Source organism: Squalius cephalus, assembly GCF_949319135.1.
Source record: "Squalius cephalus genome assembly, chromosome: 24".
In the NCBI taxonomy this organism is placed as follows: domain Eukaryota; kingdom Metazoa; phylum Chordata; class Actinopteri; order Cypriniformes; family Leuciscidae; genus Squalius; species Squalius cephalus.
In genome coordinates, this window is record NC_137145.1 from 8,557,277 (window position 1) to 8,571,630 (window position 14,354).

The following is a 14,354-nucleotide window of genomic DNA, read 5'->3' on the forward strand; positions in this document are numbered from 1 at the left end:
CAGATGCATAGATGGCAATCGATTCTTCACCAAATGACACTTGAGACACTCTTTATATTGGCATCGGCCAAGATCTGTGCCCATTTGCCAGTTTAAGTGGTTGTTTCCCCTTGAGTCAATTTCACGTCTTTCATTCCCCTGACTGAATAATGTGCATTTTCCTGTTTTGGAAAAAAATATTGAGTACTATTTAGAATTAATTTAGTCTAAAATAAGTGTTCATTTCTGCAGCTTTTTGTACGTGTTTTATAAAGCACACTGCTCTCTATATGCATCTTTCATTGAAACTTGGATCAATCAACCACTACTGAACATCCTAGCTTATAAATATGTCTTGACTTGGATCTTATAAAAATAATAAACCTAAACCATAAATCTCTACTTGATCTCTACAAAAAAAAAAAAAAAAAAAAAACATTCTGCTGTGACTAAATGTCAGTGGAGGTATCATTGTATGGCGGTTTCATGTAGAAACTGGTATGCTGAACACCTTGATCAACAAAGGATCAACAAAACTATATTTTCCAACTTTTTAACATAAAATCAACTCAAAGATAGTTCGTTCTTCATACTAGGTTTGGGTATGAAGGCAAAATCTGATCTGGTAAGATAAGTTGCATGTACATCCAGATATTTTTTTTCTTCTTTTTTTTTCTGTTTTTACGTTTGGCTTCAGGGATATGTTTTTAAATGCTTGTCAAGTGCCCGCATGGTATGTCAGTGAGCAAAGCTGTAACTTCTAGTGAGAGCTACATCAGGGTTTTAGATCGCTGCTCTGCGGAATGCATGTGAACAACCCATATTTATATTATTCTGACAAATGCAGCAGAAAGTAGCCCTGGATCTTAATATTTTAAAAAGTGATTTGAAATGAATGTATCTTGCAGTCTATAGAAGTGGTACTGGAACATATTAGATGTTTATCTAAGTTGGTCTTTAAATATAGTGTATTTAGGCCAATTTTATGTTATTTTTGGTCTTATCTGCAGATTTAAATACAAATGGTTTTGTACATTAAGTCATTTTGTATTTGTTTGCTGTGGAGTGTCATTTTATCTCACAATTAAAATTTATAGATGCTTCATTCTCAAAGTAATCTAATTTAATTGTTCACATTTCAACTTGTTTAACTGTTTCGAGGTGTTAAAGTGTTAAGTGCTATTTAAATTATTGACTATAAAGTTCCCTTTATTTAAGTTACTCCACATGTTTAAAATGAGTGCCAGTTTGAATGATTTGTCACATGTTATTTTCTGACTTCTGACGTTTTATTATTATTTTTTGCTGCAGACAATTGAAATGGTGACGTGAGTGAAAAGATCAACAGCCTCGTTAAACATGATTTGAATTCTCCACATTCTCAGCTCGCCTCTCCTCAAGAGACGGGGCCAGAACAGCAGCTGATATCTGGAGTTTAAGAGCTTCTGGAGAAGGTGACTAAAACACTGAACACATTTCCTCATAGTTAACATGATATGGTGACCCATCTTACTTCTGTAACGTGTCGTATTTTCAAGTGAAACTTGAAACTAGAATGTTTGCGCAGAACTTTTATCCATTGTAAAATTGATGGGATTGTGAAAAGCTATGTGGCTCTGTTCAGAACAGAATGCTAGCATACTGAATACTGCACACTATATACTACATGCTGCCAACTATTTTTTTTATTTAGGAAATGAAACATTAAACATTATTCCTCTATATATTTTTCAAACAGTGATACAGTAAAATGTAATCGCGTGACCTCATCAAGTTGCTGTAGAGTGTTCCTGTTGCTCAAACAGTAGAGTATGGTGCTAGCAACATCAAGGTCATGGGTTTGATACCCAGAATTTGCATGAACTGTTGAAATGCACACCTTGAATGCAATGCGAGTGGGTTTGGATAAAAACGTCTGCTGAATGCAAATGTAAATTGCATGTTTGTTTTCGGCATGCGGCAAGTTATCATTTTGCAAATAAAAATGGTCATTCTGCATTTTTAATCCAATTTGCTGTACATTTTGGCAGTCTGTTAATAAAATAATGCCAAGAATGAGTTTAAAATCACAGCTGATATTACTTGCAGTTCATCTGTCACATTGGAAATGAAAGTCGTTTCTGTCAAGTGCACAATGTTCCGTGTTGTAAACTGCTCATTTTCGCAAACGTGGTGAGTGATAGTGGGAGTAGTATGTTAATATGGTATTCTGACGGGTGGTTAAAGCAGTGGAGTACAAAAAGAAGTGGGCTTGATGATGTCAGTTGAAAAGAAAAGTCATTTCAGAGGCGGAGCAAGTTGATTTGAATAGTTTAGATGACCAATTTTCACAAAAAGGGTCAGGGTTTTTTCAAGAAGAGTAAAGAAAATTCATATATTCTCAAATGTTTCAGGAAGGTTAATATATATAATAATTAATAGTTTAAAAATGGCAAATGAATGTCTGTTTCTCTTCTCTGCTTTCAGCATTGCTGTACTTACTCTAGACACACGTCTGTTTAGTGGTTATGTCTGCTTAAACGCACACACACAGGCTCTCTTACACACACTTGCCGTGTCTGACCCCCAGGTCACGCTAAAGTGACTTTGTGCCCTGTTTGTAACTGGGCCTCTTTGAAAGTGGGCCTCGCATTCCTGCTCCCTCGGACGGGGGATGTCCTGCTTATTACCAGCGAGTAGGAAGTTTCTGCCGTTAGGGATTATGTGCCGTTTCCTCGCCCAGAATCTTTCAGCTTGTCCCCTCCCACTCTTGAAAAAGCAAGCGAGTCCACAAACTAGAAAACGGTGCGAACTAAATACCTGCCTCTCTGACCACCAGCCTTTCAGCCCCGCTCATCTGCGCTTGTGCGATTGCTGGGAGGAGGCATCCGCGTTCCGTCCGCTTTTGTGTGGTTGTACAGAACTGCTGCGGTTGGGAGGAGGAGGAGGTGGAGGGGAACAGCTGCTCCCCACACAGAAGCCGGTTTCCTAGCCTGACAGGCAGCGAGAGGCAGCCAGCGCCGGGGCTGTTTTCCCGGGGGCCCTCGGGTTGGTTCGACAGTCTCCGGTGCTCCGGCTAGGAGGGAGATTTTTTTGGCGGCGGCGAAACACGAAATGGACCAGAACAAGTAGGATTCTTTCCTTGTGAGTACTATGCTGGGTTTTTTTTTTTTTTTTTTTTTTTGCTAAAGTTGCATGGACACAAAGGATCGTACAGTCCTTGATGTTCTTTTTTGTGCTGTTTTGTTTGGCTTCTCTTTGCCTCTCTGAACCGTCAAGAACTCAGTTTCCTGTGAGAAACAACTCAGGCAGTTTATCACTCGCATTGAGCTGCAGGTTTTCGTGAAAAGGGAGCTTTGTGCTTTTGAATTGCAGCTGGGCTAAAGGGTCACGGCCGGAGGCATTGGTGCTGTGTGTGTACGTACATACCAAATACGGACTACGATCTGATAAAGACCCGTTTATGAATGTTTGTAAATCCTCTAGTATTGCTTATGGAAGTTATGGGACTCGACGGCATGCTTTGAACTTGGCAGAGAGTGAGAAACTTTGCGTAAACTGTTGGAAGGACTGTACGGAGAGCCACTCGCACTGTTACATACTTATGGCTGCCGGGTTTTGAATCTGTGATGCTCTCACACAGTATTTAAGGACATCTCTGAACTTGTTCATTCATTTTTTGACAGAATATTTTTCAGGGAGTGCATTAATCTTAAAGAAATTTATATATATATATATATATAATATATAGAGGCCCTTTTGTTTACCTTTCTAAGCAGCGATTTCATTAACATAGGCTAAATTAATGGACAATATTTGGCTGAAATGGGCAATTCAAGCTACATTTTTTTACTTGCTTGGTAATTTATTCAGGAACTTTGGCAATAGATCAAATGTGCTTTATGTTGTAATATACAATACATATTTGTACTAATCAATGTCTGCGTTATTATTTGAGGTATTTCTCAGTGTTCAGTAATTTTAGTCCAAAAAATATTCTGTCAAAAAGTATCTTTTGTTTTGGTTCTTATCAGTCTGAAACCTGGTGGTTACATGTATTCACATTATTTAGTTTTTTATACAACCTGTCTGTCTGATGCTGTGGCACCTGTTCTTCCAAAGCCGGAGTCTTGGAAAATGTCTTTTTCTTTAAGAAAAGCCTCTGTTCACCTTTTTCTGTTGCCCACTTAGACGACCTTGTGTCACAGGAATGAGATGTTTGGACAGGCATTATCGTACGGCTTTCTCTTCTAGAGTGCTGTTTCAAAGCACGGCCAGAGGCATGGAAAAGAGGGAATGCACAAAAAGAAAAAAGCAGGAGGACAAAATGGCAAAGGAGTCGAGTAGTTTTAGCTTAGCATGGGTTGTGTTGCTGCTTACGGTTTGCAGGCCATTTGTGTGTGTGTGTGTGTGTGTGAAAGGTGGGATACTGCAGTTTAGTTGTCAACTTAGCACAGAGAGAGAGCGAGGGGCCACCACTGAATCTAGTTCTCTATTTTAGGTATGTAGGTCACTATCCTCTGAAGTAACAGATCTGCACACCTTCTTAATGAGGCCTTCTGAAGTCTTTGTGGCAGATGGTTTATTTTTGGCTCTTTGCTGTTCTATATTAAAGTTTCTTCAGGGCACATCAAGTTGATGGCCTGGCTTTTAAAAAACAGATATCTCGTCTCTGATCTCCTCTCCTCTCCAGTCCTCAGTTTAGACAAATGTTCCATCTAATTTTAGGTTTATAACAGAGGAAAACCTATTTCTATTGGGCCTAACTTTTTTTTTTTCTCTCTAGGCTTCTCTCTTTCTCGTTCTATATTGCATTAGTTACCATATTTTCATATATAGCCTAGTTACCACATTATTTTTTTTAGCAATATTTTAGGTTAAAATTTAAAAGAATGAAGTATAGAAAGTCTCATTTAATATGACACAATTAAAGCTCCATGCAAAATAATTCTAAAAATGTTGGAATATCTAGCAAGGAAATCTCAGTTTTCCCCAAAGTAGTATTTAATGTCAGCTTCCTTTATATCTATATCTATAGTTGCATATAGGCAGGATGACAGCTATTTGATATTGGTAGATCCGTTACAATATAAAGTGGCATTATTGCTTTTTGTTTTTTTCTGCTAAAAGATAACTTTTGACTGAAACAAAGTGCATGACCTCTGTGGGCTTCCGCATGTTTGGAAACAGTCACTACTTTTGCAGTTTTATACTGTACCACTATGAACTTGAACTCTTCTTACTGTACTTTAAAGGATTGCGGTCCTTGTCTCATAACAAGATTTGTTATGACTTTAATTTCATTCTTAAACTGGACTGTAGAAACAATGTCCATTTGTTTAGCTTTTGTTTTTAGTCTTTTGTCCACACGGTTTTTCTAGTCTACGCTAGTTAGAGAGAACATTGATTCAGCCCTTAATGAGCTGTGCTGCTCTTAACTTAGTGATTTTGACAGGGAGGAAAGGAACACTGTTATTTTGTGTGTGTGTGTGTGTGTGTGTGTTCCAATCGCTCTGTTGCGGTTCTAACGGACTAAAAGGTGGATGCGTACTTGCTCTCGGTTGACAGGCAGAACGCTGAGTGCCGAATGTGTTTAACTGCCTCACAGGCTATAAATTTGTCACACTGTCATTTTCCGGGAGTAGAGTGAAAACCGCAGTTTGCCACAGAGCTTTATGGGCTGTGAGTTTCCAGGTGCTATGTGGTCAGACAGTTCTGGTGATCAGGATTCAGGCCTGAGACATGTTTTTCTAGGTATTAGGTTTCCTCAGAAGCTCTTGTTATAAAGATCATAACTAGATGGGTCTGGATTGTGTAGTTGAAAAACTTTTTGGACAACTTGTGGATAGAAACTCTGCTGACTTCAGATTAACTTTCTGCTTATTATTTTTTTCAAATAGTTCTTTAGTTCGTTATTTTTTTTAGTTTTCATCACATTTTTTTCTATAATGTGTGGATTATTATCTTACTCAAATGAGTAATCATTTTATTTTGATTAAATAAAAGTAATTTTAAGCAGACTTTCCAGTTTTTAAAAAATATATATGATCTATTCAAGCATCCATTTATTATGTATTTAATAGGATTAGATAATATTCATTATTTATTTATAACAGTTTTGTTACGTTTTAAATATTATGATGTGTAAATTAATATTAATGATACATTTTTATCCAGCATTTTTTGGTTTAACTTAAAAATAATTCTTTATTTATGTTTTCAAGATTTCAAGTGTTACAGACATTGTGTTTAAAACATAAATCTTTCTCTCAGTCCTTCAGGCTTTAGTTCATTAGTTTAGCCGGATTCTTACACAAATTATTAGTTTGACTACAGTATCGAGAAATGGCACTAAGAAGCTCTCTCTCTCTCTCTCTCTCTCTCTCTCTCTCTCTCTCTCTCTCTCTCTCTCTCTCTCTCACACTCTCTCGCTCTCTCTCTCTCTCTCTCTCTCTCTCTCTCTCACACACTCTCTCGCTCTCTCTCTCTCTCTCTCTCTCTCTCTCTCTCTCTCTCTCTCTCTCTCTCTCTCTCTCTCACACTCTCTCTCTCACACACACACACACACACACACACACACACACACACACACATAATTTGTGTCCTGGAGAGCCATAAAAGAGATGATGTCATGTCTGAACTGGAGACTGTGTGTGTTTGCACTGATCCGTTTCTCATTCAGAACCATTGAATGGGCCAGATCGCTCTGAAAGAGGACCAAAAAAAGCCCTGAAATCCCCAGCAGACAGCCTGAAAGTTCCCTATTCTAGTCAAATTTAATTTAACTCAATCTTCTATAAAAAATGCAGACCAGGTTTTTTCTACATTTAAAGGTTTATATACCTTGTCCAGGAGGATTTATAATGATTGTAAGACTGAACAATAAGAAGAATAAAAAAAAAAATGTCTGAAAAATGTCAGAATCCTTCAAAAAGCCTTTTGGAAGTGTTTCTCTCTCTCTCTCTCTCTCTCTCTCTCTCTCTCTCTCTCTCTCTCTCTCTCTCTCTCTCTCTCTCTCTCTCTTCAGCTTTCTTTTTGACAGGTAACTTGTTTCAACATTGAAAGGCAATATTTTACTTTAGTATGCTATATAGAAAACTTTTCTAATAAAGATATTTTATTGTATTTCTATTCTTTTTTACTATTCGTTTCTGTATATAGAAAAATATTGTCCAAAAAATGCAGGTTTGACAATATGACGAATCTATTGTGAAAAGCAGTGGAGGGCTACTATGTCTGTGTTAAATTTCACATGCATTTTTATCTGTTTCCACATATTCTACAAAGACAAACTGTTTGTGCAGGTGTGATGGTTGTTATTTGAACCTTTTACTGATTTTGTTAGTGACCTTTCAGAGTGTGTGCATGTTTTACAGAACAAAAGAAACATTTGTGTTTGGTTAATGTTCACTACAGTCCCCTAGTTCATGTGGCATCACTTCCTACTCACTGGCAGCTGCATGGTGACAGGGCTCTAGAGGTGAAATGCATCTCCTTGCTTTTACGGCTGCCTTGTTTCATCCTTGTTTACTTGTTAAATGTCCAGCAGTCTTCCATTCTTGCCTTTCTGATGTCCTAAAGGGACGGGGTGGGACTGCATTGAGAGCTACTCTTCATCAAGGGCTTTTGACTGCTGTCTGAAGAGAGGGGACTATTTCAGGCACAAAAGGCAAACACACATATTTAGTGTGAGACAAAGGCTGTCCTGGGCAGCTCAGTGAGGGGTTAAACTCTCCTTTTGTTTGCATGCAATTAGAAGATCACTAGTTTGTCTTGTCGTGTCATCAAGACTAGATTGATGCTCAAAAAACCTGTTTGGGACATAATTCTCCACAAAATTAAAAATACAGTTAAAAGAAATTAATTTATATATATTTAAGTAAAATTTTAGAAATTATGTTTTTTGACATTATTTTCACAAAGGGTTAAGCACATTTTACCCCCTTTTACTGTAATGAAAAGAAAAATGATCATGATAATCTTATGTGAAAACAATAATGCCATAATTAAATTGCAAAATATTTATGGATCATGGTAGTTTTTGTTGTACTGCTCAATATATATATATATATTTTTTAAATAGCTCCATGAAATTAATTTTTGCAAGGAATTACTATAATTAGAACCAGTATAATTGGAATTAAAAAAAGATGTAAAATGCCTGGAAGCATTACAATAATTGGAATGTACAGTAGCTGTAAAATTTGCCTATTTGACATTAATGTAATGTCACAAAACAAAATATGATTTATTATCCTTTGATTAATTTTCAAATACAAAGCTGCTGTAGGTTTCAGAAGCAATCAGTCTCCTATATTTATTTATTTATCAAAACTTTTTTTTTTTTTTTTACCAGTGTTTATGAATGTTTGAGTGGTTTTCTTTCTCTCTGTTATTGTACAACTATATTGTGTTATGTTTTTAGTTCTTGGACTGTCTTTCTTTTTTACCTTTTCTAGCCACAAAACCGACTTCCGTCGAGTGTTATGAAAATGAGCATAATAAGCATAAAATTATTTAACATTTTTCAAATGTCAAGTATATTTTTGATATGCATTTTTGAGGGGAAAAAGAGAATTCCTCAAAATACAAAAGGATCCTCACGTTCTAGGGCAGACACAGGGACGTATGCATTGCCAAAGTGTGTGACGTGTGTGTGTGTGTGTATGTGTTGGACTAAAGCGCCCTTGAGAGGCAGGTTTAGAGGCAATAAAGGGAGATCTGGGAAGTGGAAACTCAATAGCGGCAGGGGCTTGTGTTGCTATTATGCTCATGAAGACTCCAGCATCTGTAGACAGCAGCCTGTGAAGTAATGAGTCGTCTAGGTTTATATTGACCGGTCTGGTGCGGTGGCCATGGGGACGATTACATTTGCTATTGAGAGTGAAAGGATTACACATCTAAAATAATTGAAATGCAGGGAATGAATAGATGGAGGTTGAAAATGAGGCCATCGCTCTGCTAACCAAGCTCTCTCCTTCTCTCTTTCGGATTTTTTTCACCCTGACGTCTCAAGATTCAAGAACTGGACAGTGGAGATTAGCTATAGCCCCCCCCCCCCCCCCCCCCCCCCCCACACACACACACACACACAATTTCTAAAGTGCAGGTGTTTTATCAAAAAAGGCACAACTTAACTGGCTTATTGACACAATTTAAATTAGTTAAATATTTATATTAGCAAGTTAATTATGTTAGTTAGAGCTGCACAATTCTGATTAAAAATGATGTTGATGATTATCTCTATCATTCATTTTGATTATTATAATTGATTAATAGAATAGAATGTTTGGTAACACTTTACAATAAGGCCTCATTTGTTAACATTAATGTATTAACTAACATTAATTGAGCAATGCATTTGTTACAGTATTTATTCATCTTAACATTAGTTAATAAAAAACATCTGATCATTGTTTGTTCATGTTAGTTCACAGTGCATTAACTAATGTTAACAAATACGACTTTTGATTTTAAGTAATGTATCAGTAAATGTTGAAATGAACATTAACTAAGATTAATAAATGCTGTAGAGGTATTGCTCACTCTTAGTCTATGGTAATTAATGTAGTTAACTAATGTTAACAACTGAAAACTTATTGTAAAGTGTTACCAAATGTTTTAAATATTTGACAGTGGAGGTTAAATTGTCTACGTTGCAAGACATGTCTGTGATTTGGTTGCAATGCTCAACTGCTGCAAAACATGTTACAAATGGAATATTTTTATGTAACAGGACATAAACAGATATAATTGTTACTTTTCATGATAGTTCATTGTGCCATCTGTAATCTTAATTATTTAGTTTTATAAATTGTGCAGCCCTAATGGTCCTTTTATTCATTTTAAAGGACAATGATTCGGTGAATGTGCCAATTGAACATTTTCTCTATAATGATTCTCTGGCTTTATATTTGAAGCTCAACTGAACAGAATTTGATTCCTCTACAGATGAAAAGCCTCTCCACTAGGACGATACACTAAGGCTTTCTCTGTGAGTGGGAACCCGATCTGGGCCGGGACCGGTCTTCAGGGAGTGGGGTTGGGTCTCTGTTTACAGCCTCTGTGATTGGTTTCACTAACGGCCGGCCGGAGAGACAAACATATGCGTGCGCTCGTGAGACGGAAAGCTCTTGAGGGGTCCGACGGAGCAGAGGGCGAGCGTAACACAGCTGAGGGATTCAGAAGTATGAACCAGAGCCGTCTGCCAGCAGCCGAGCGCGGTGAACTCTGTGCCCTGGTGTTGTGGGGGGGGATGCGTCGGTCCAAATCCCCAGACCACGCTGTAATAAGATCAGACCTTAATGGTGGTCAGGGTATATTTGAGCTCGGGTCCATATTGGCTCTGTCTGGAGTGTCAGTTGCATAAGTCTGGGCTTTTGGAAAGCAGAGGTTTGAGTCATGTTGTTATTTTGTGTAATCTCAGGCCTCTTTTCTGTTGGAATGGCATCTTTGGTTCAATCCACAAATGTTATTAATGTCCCTAGACCACAGAGCTGCCTTTGGGAACTTTTACTATGATTCAATTAGACATGCTTTGTGTTTTCGGAAATCTTGATTGTATCTCGCACTGATTACTTTGGTCTGCTGGTTACATTCTGCATTATGGTTTAAATGGAATAATTCTAAACATTCTGAACAGAATTATTCCACTGTTGTTTGTTACATGCTTAAAGTTCTAAAAAAGTGGCATTGTTAAATTCTTAATTCTGTTTGTTTGACATCTATTGCAAGGTTGTAGATTTTTCTCCCCCCTTTTTTAATGTAGTTCCAGATTTGTTAAATATGTTAAAGTTGCGTATCGCTTCACCCTTTATTCTCTCCAAACTTTTAGTATTAATTAAAAATACCACAAAAAGATGCAAATCTGGTAAATTTACTTAATTTCTTGTAATATCTAATTTAATAAGCATAACAATTTTAGCAGCTGAGCAAAAACTGAATGGGATGACTTTTGTAGTATTTAATAATAGTTAAAGTCCGTTTTTCCTTACCACACACACACACACACACACACACACACACACACACACACACACACACACACACACACACACACACACACACAAAGTTCAGGTAAATCAGGTCACTTTTGATCTCAATTTCAAAAAGTGCCTGAATTTGCCTAAATTCTTCCTCTGTATAGCCTATATTAAATGGTTTTTGTTGTTGGTATCATTGTATAGAGTAATAAATATGTATCGTTGCACTTTTATTGAGGTAATCAAAAATGTTTTATTGGAGGCAAAGAGAATGTTTGGTTAAAAGAGTTCATAAATATGCTTATACTATCACGGTATGAAAGATACTGAAATATTTATATGAATGTGTCACAGATTTATAAAATAAAACTGTTAATCAAAACTTAATAAAACTAAATCAAAACACAGAACACATAAAAGAGCTACACATAAATGTGGAGATATCTTAAAATTGTTAAATTGTCATATTGTTTTATATAAAATGTATCATTTCTAAATGTTTTAAATAAAAATGAGATGGCAGTATTTGTAGACCTATTTTTAAAGGTATCCTCTTAAACACTAATTTCTTGCTATCGTTGCTTGATCCTCACTGTAATGGCATTCAGGCAGCTTGTCATCGCATCCCGTCTCTTTCCTCTCAGTATCCTGCTCCATTCTGTGACCTCAACTCCATGGGTCCACCTTAAAGAGCAGAGGCTGTGTCTGTTTTTTGTTTTTTTATCTCCACATCCCTGTGTTTCCGGGTCTATGAGCGTAGACATGGCGTCACAGGAAATGAGGTGTGTTTCGAGTAAGCCGGACGAGCCCACCAGATCTGTGATGGTACAGCCGGGGTGGAATATTAATCGAGTGTGTTTGCACATGCGTGTGATCATGTGTGCACACGTGTGTGTGCATGTGTGTATGGGTTGACAAGCTGCTCTGTTTAACATTGGGGTTGACCCGTGTGTGGCTGGCTTACATATGGCGGAGGTGTTGTTTAAGAGAGTGGGGGTTCTGGGGGTCTATTCTATATGAAGAGACAAGGCAAAGGTTTTTTTTTTTCACTCTCGGTCCCTCTGTTGACTTCCACTCTGACAGGATCTTGCACTTTCAGGCGCTGATGTTATGAAGCATTCAGATGTTAATGAGGGCTGAGAGGAGGGGGGGAGATTCTCACATAAACTTGATTTGTCCATGAATAGCAGCTTGTGTTTGTCCTGACCTCTTCACTGCCCGGAGACACCAACTACCCCGACCCGTTCAGATTCCCGGGACACACACACACATTCTCTCTTTCTCTCCTTCGCACACATACAGCTCAGCATTGTCTAAGAAACCACAATTGTTGTCTCTTAATATATTGTTTGTTTCACTTTTTCATGTTTTGTGGGATCTGATCAGGGTTTTTTTTACTCTGACTTCACTTCCTCTTTTTGTCTTAATTAATTGGATGCTTGTTTTGAACTGATCCCTTATGCTGACTGACAGTGGTAATTTAAAATTAAATAATAAAAGATTTTATACTATATACTTTTTATTTTAATTATACTTTATAAAATAATATTTTTTTAATTATATAATTTTATCGACTGACAGTGGGACTATTATAAAATAAAAAATGTGTATAAATTAATTGAATGAATAAATAATGTATTTTATAAAATATTTTTTTATATATATATTATAAATCATTTAATTTTATATTTTACAATAAAAATTGTAAAATAAAATACATTGTAAAACAAAATGATTAATAAATAAAATAAAATGCATTGTAAAACAAAATGATTAATAAATAGCAATAAATAAATTAGTAACAAATAAAATAGTATGTAAATGGATGTTTAGGGGGTCACTTTTCAGTCTTGTGTTCAATTGTTATAATATTCTGTTTATTTATCAGTTCCAAACACATCTGGTACAGAAGAAACAAATCTAATTTCAATGGCCGTTTCTCCTGTTTCTGAACACAAAAAGTGTTCTAGATAAATGTCCCTCAGGCTATTGTGAACAACATTTGTCCTGGTTAAAATCTTCCCCTGATTGGCTCTGGTCTGCTACATCACATTACACTTCCTGATTATGTGTTAATCAGAGATACCCCTCACACACACACACACACACACACACACACACACACACACACACACACACACACACACACACAATTCGTAGAAGGTTTTTCCCTTCTAATGGTTCTCATTATCACTATTAGTTGCTTCCTGACTGTTAAACTTGTGAAGTTTAGTGCCTCAGTTCTCTTTAGAAGCTTTTGTGCATTTCTTACATTTTTAAATCATCTGAATTTATTTTATTATCTTTTTTATTTATTTTTTATCTCAACCAACAGTACTGATGATTAGAAGACACATTTTTTTCAAAACCCATTTAGTAAAACCCACTTTCTTTTACCATTAACCTTAATATTTTCTTAGCAAAATAACAATACTGATATACAGTATTGTATGATGTAAGGTGTTATAATTTGTGTTCAATAATTGATTATATTTCAACCATTGAACTCGTTGGGCTTGAAAAATATCGGTTAAGAAGCATTTGAAATGTTTTTGTGGTTTTGTTTTGAAGTGTGTCCTTTCTCAGCGATGAACAGACTGCGTATTGTTTCTCGTTGGCGTTGCCAAAGGCCGAACCAGATATGGATCTGTAGGTCAGGACTGCAGGTGACCCCAAACACCTAGCTCATTTTTCCCCGGCTGTAGAGATGCATCTGAGCATTCTGCAGTTATATTCTGACACACCCCATACATAGACAGTGAAGTGAAACCACTGGAATTTCCCTTCATATGACATCATATGTGTCATTTGGCAGAGGATATCTGGGTTGTGTCTGTGAGATATTTGAGTTAAAAAAAAACATTGGTAACACTTAATAAGGTTTTATTTATTAACATGAACTAAGAATGAACAATGCTTCTAAAGCATTTACTACTAACACTAAGAAAGGTTAATAAATGCTACATAAATATATATTGCTCATTGTTTGTTAGTTAATTAACTAATGTTAACAAATGAAATCTTATTGTAAAGTGTTGCCAAAAAAATAAATGAGTCAGAAAAGCAGACGTCATTAACATCAGCAGATACTCATGTTCAAAGCTGTGTGTGTGTGTGTGTGTTTCTCAAGGGAAAGACCAGTGCTGGAGCGTTACTTCGTTCTTAAAATGTGGGTGTTTAGACACTCCATGATGTTGAGCATCCCGCCGTCTTGCAGACGAGCATTTACTGGTCTGCACATAATTAAAAGCTCTTTGTGATAGCCGTAATGATAGAGCCGCTCTTTTGTTCCTGTTGAGCTGATCTGAGAATGTTGGGGCTTTATCATCTCAGCTTGCATTTTTTCTGTCAGGGCAATTGAAGAATCTCATATAGGCTATGTGTTTTTTTGTTTTTTTTGCACGTCATTTGCAA

At 36.6% G+C, this 14,354-nt stretch overlaps 1 protein-coding gene across 10 annotated transcripts in view; it reads left to right on the forward strand.

The window, feature by feature from the left end:
- usp25 (ubiquitin specific peptidase 25) overlaps positions 1-14,354 on the forward strand; it is an 86,807-nt gene that overhangs the window by 34,247 nt on the left and 38,206 nt on the right. For 7 of the 10 annotated variants that reach the window (XM_079861787.1, XM_079861786.1, XM_079861789.1 and 4 more), the window contains one exon: positions 1,291-1,433. The exons of the other annotated variants lie outside the window; for them this stretch is intronic. The gene's annotated coding sequence lies outside the window, so the exon portion shown is untranslated. The remainder of the gene's footprint in view (positions 1-1,290; positions 1,434-14,354) is intronic. 10 annotated transcript variants of the gene reach the window in all.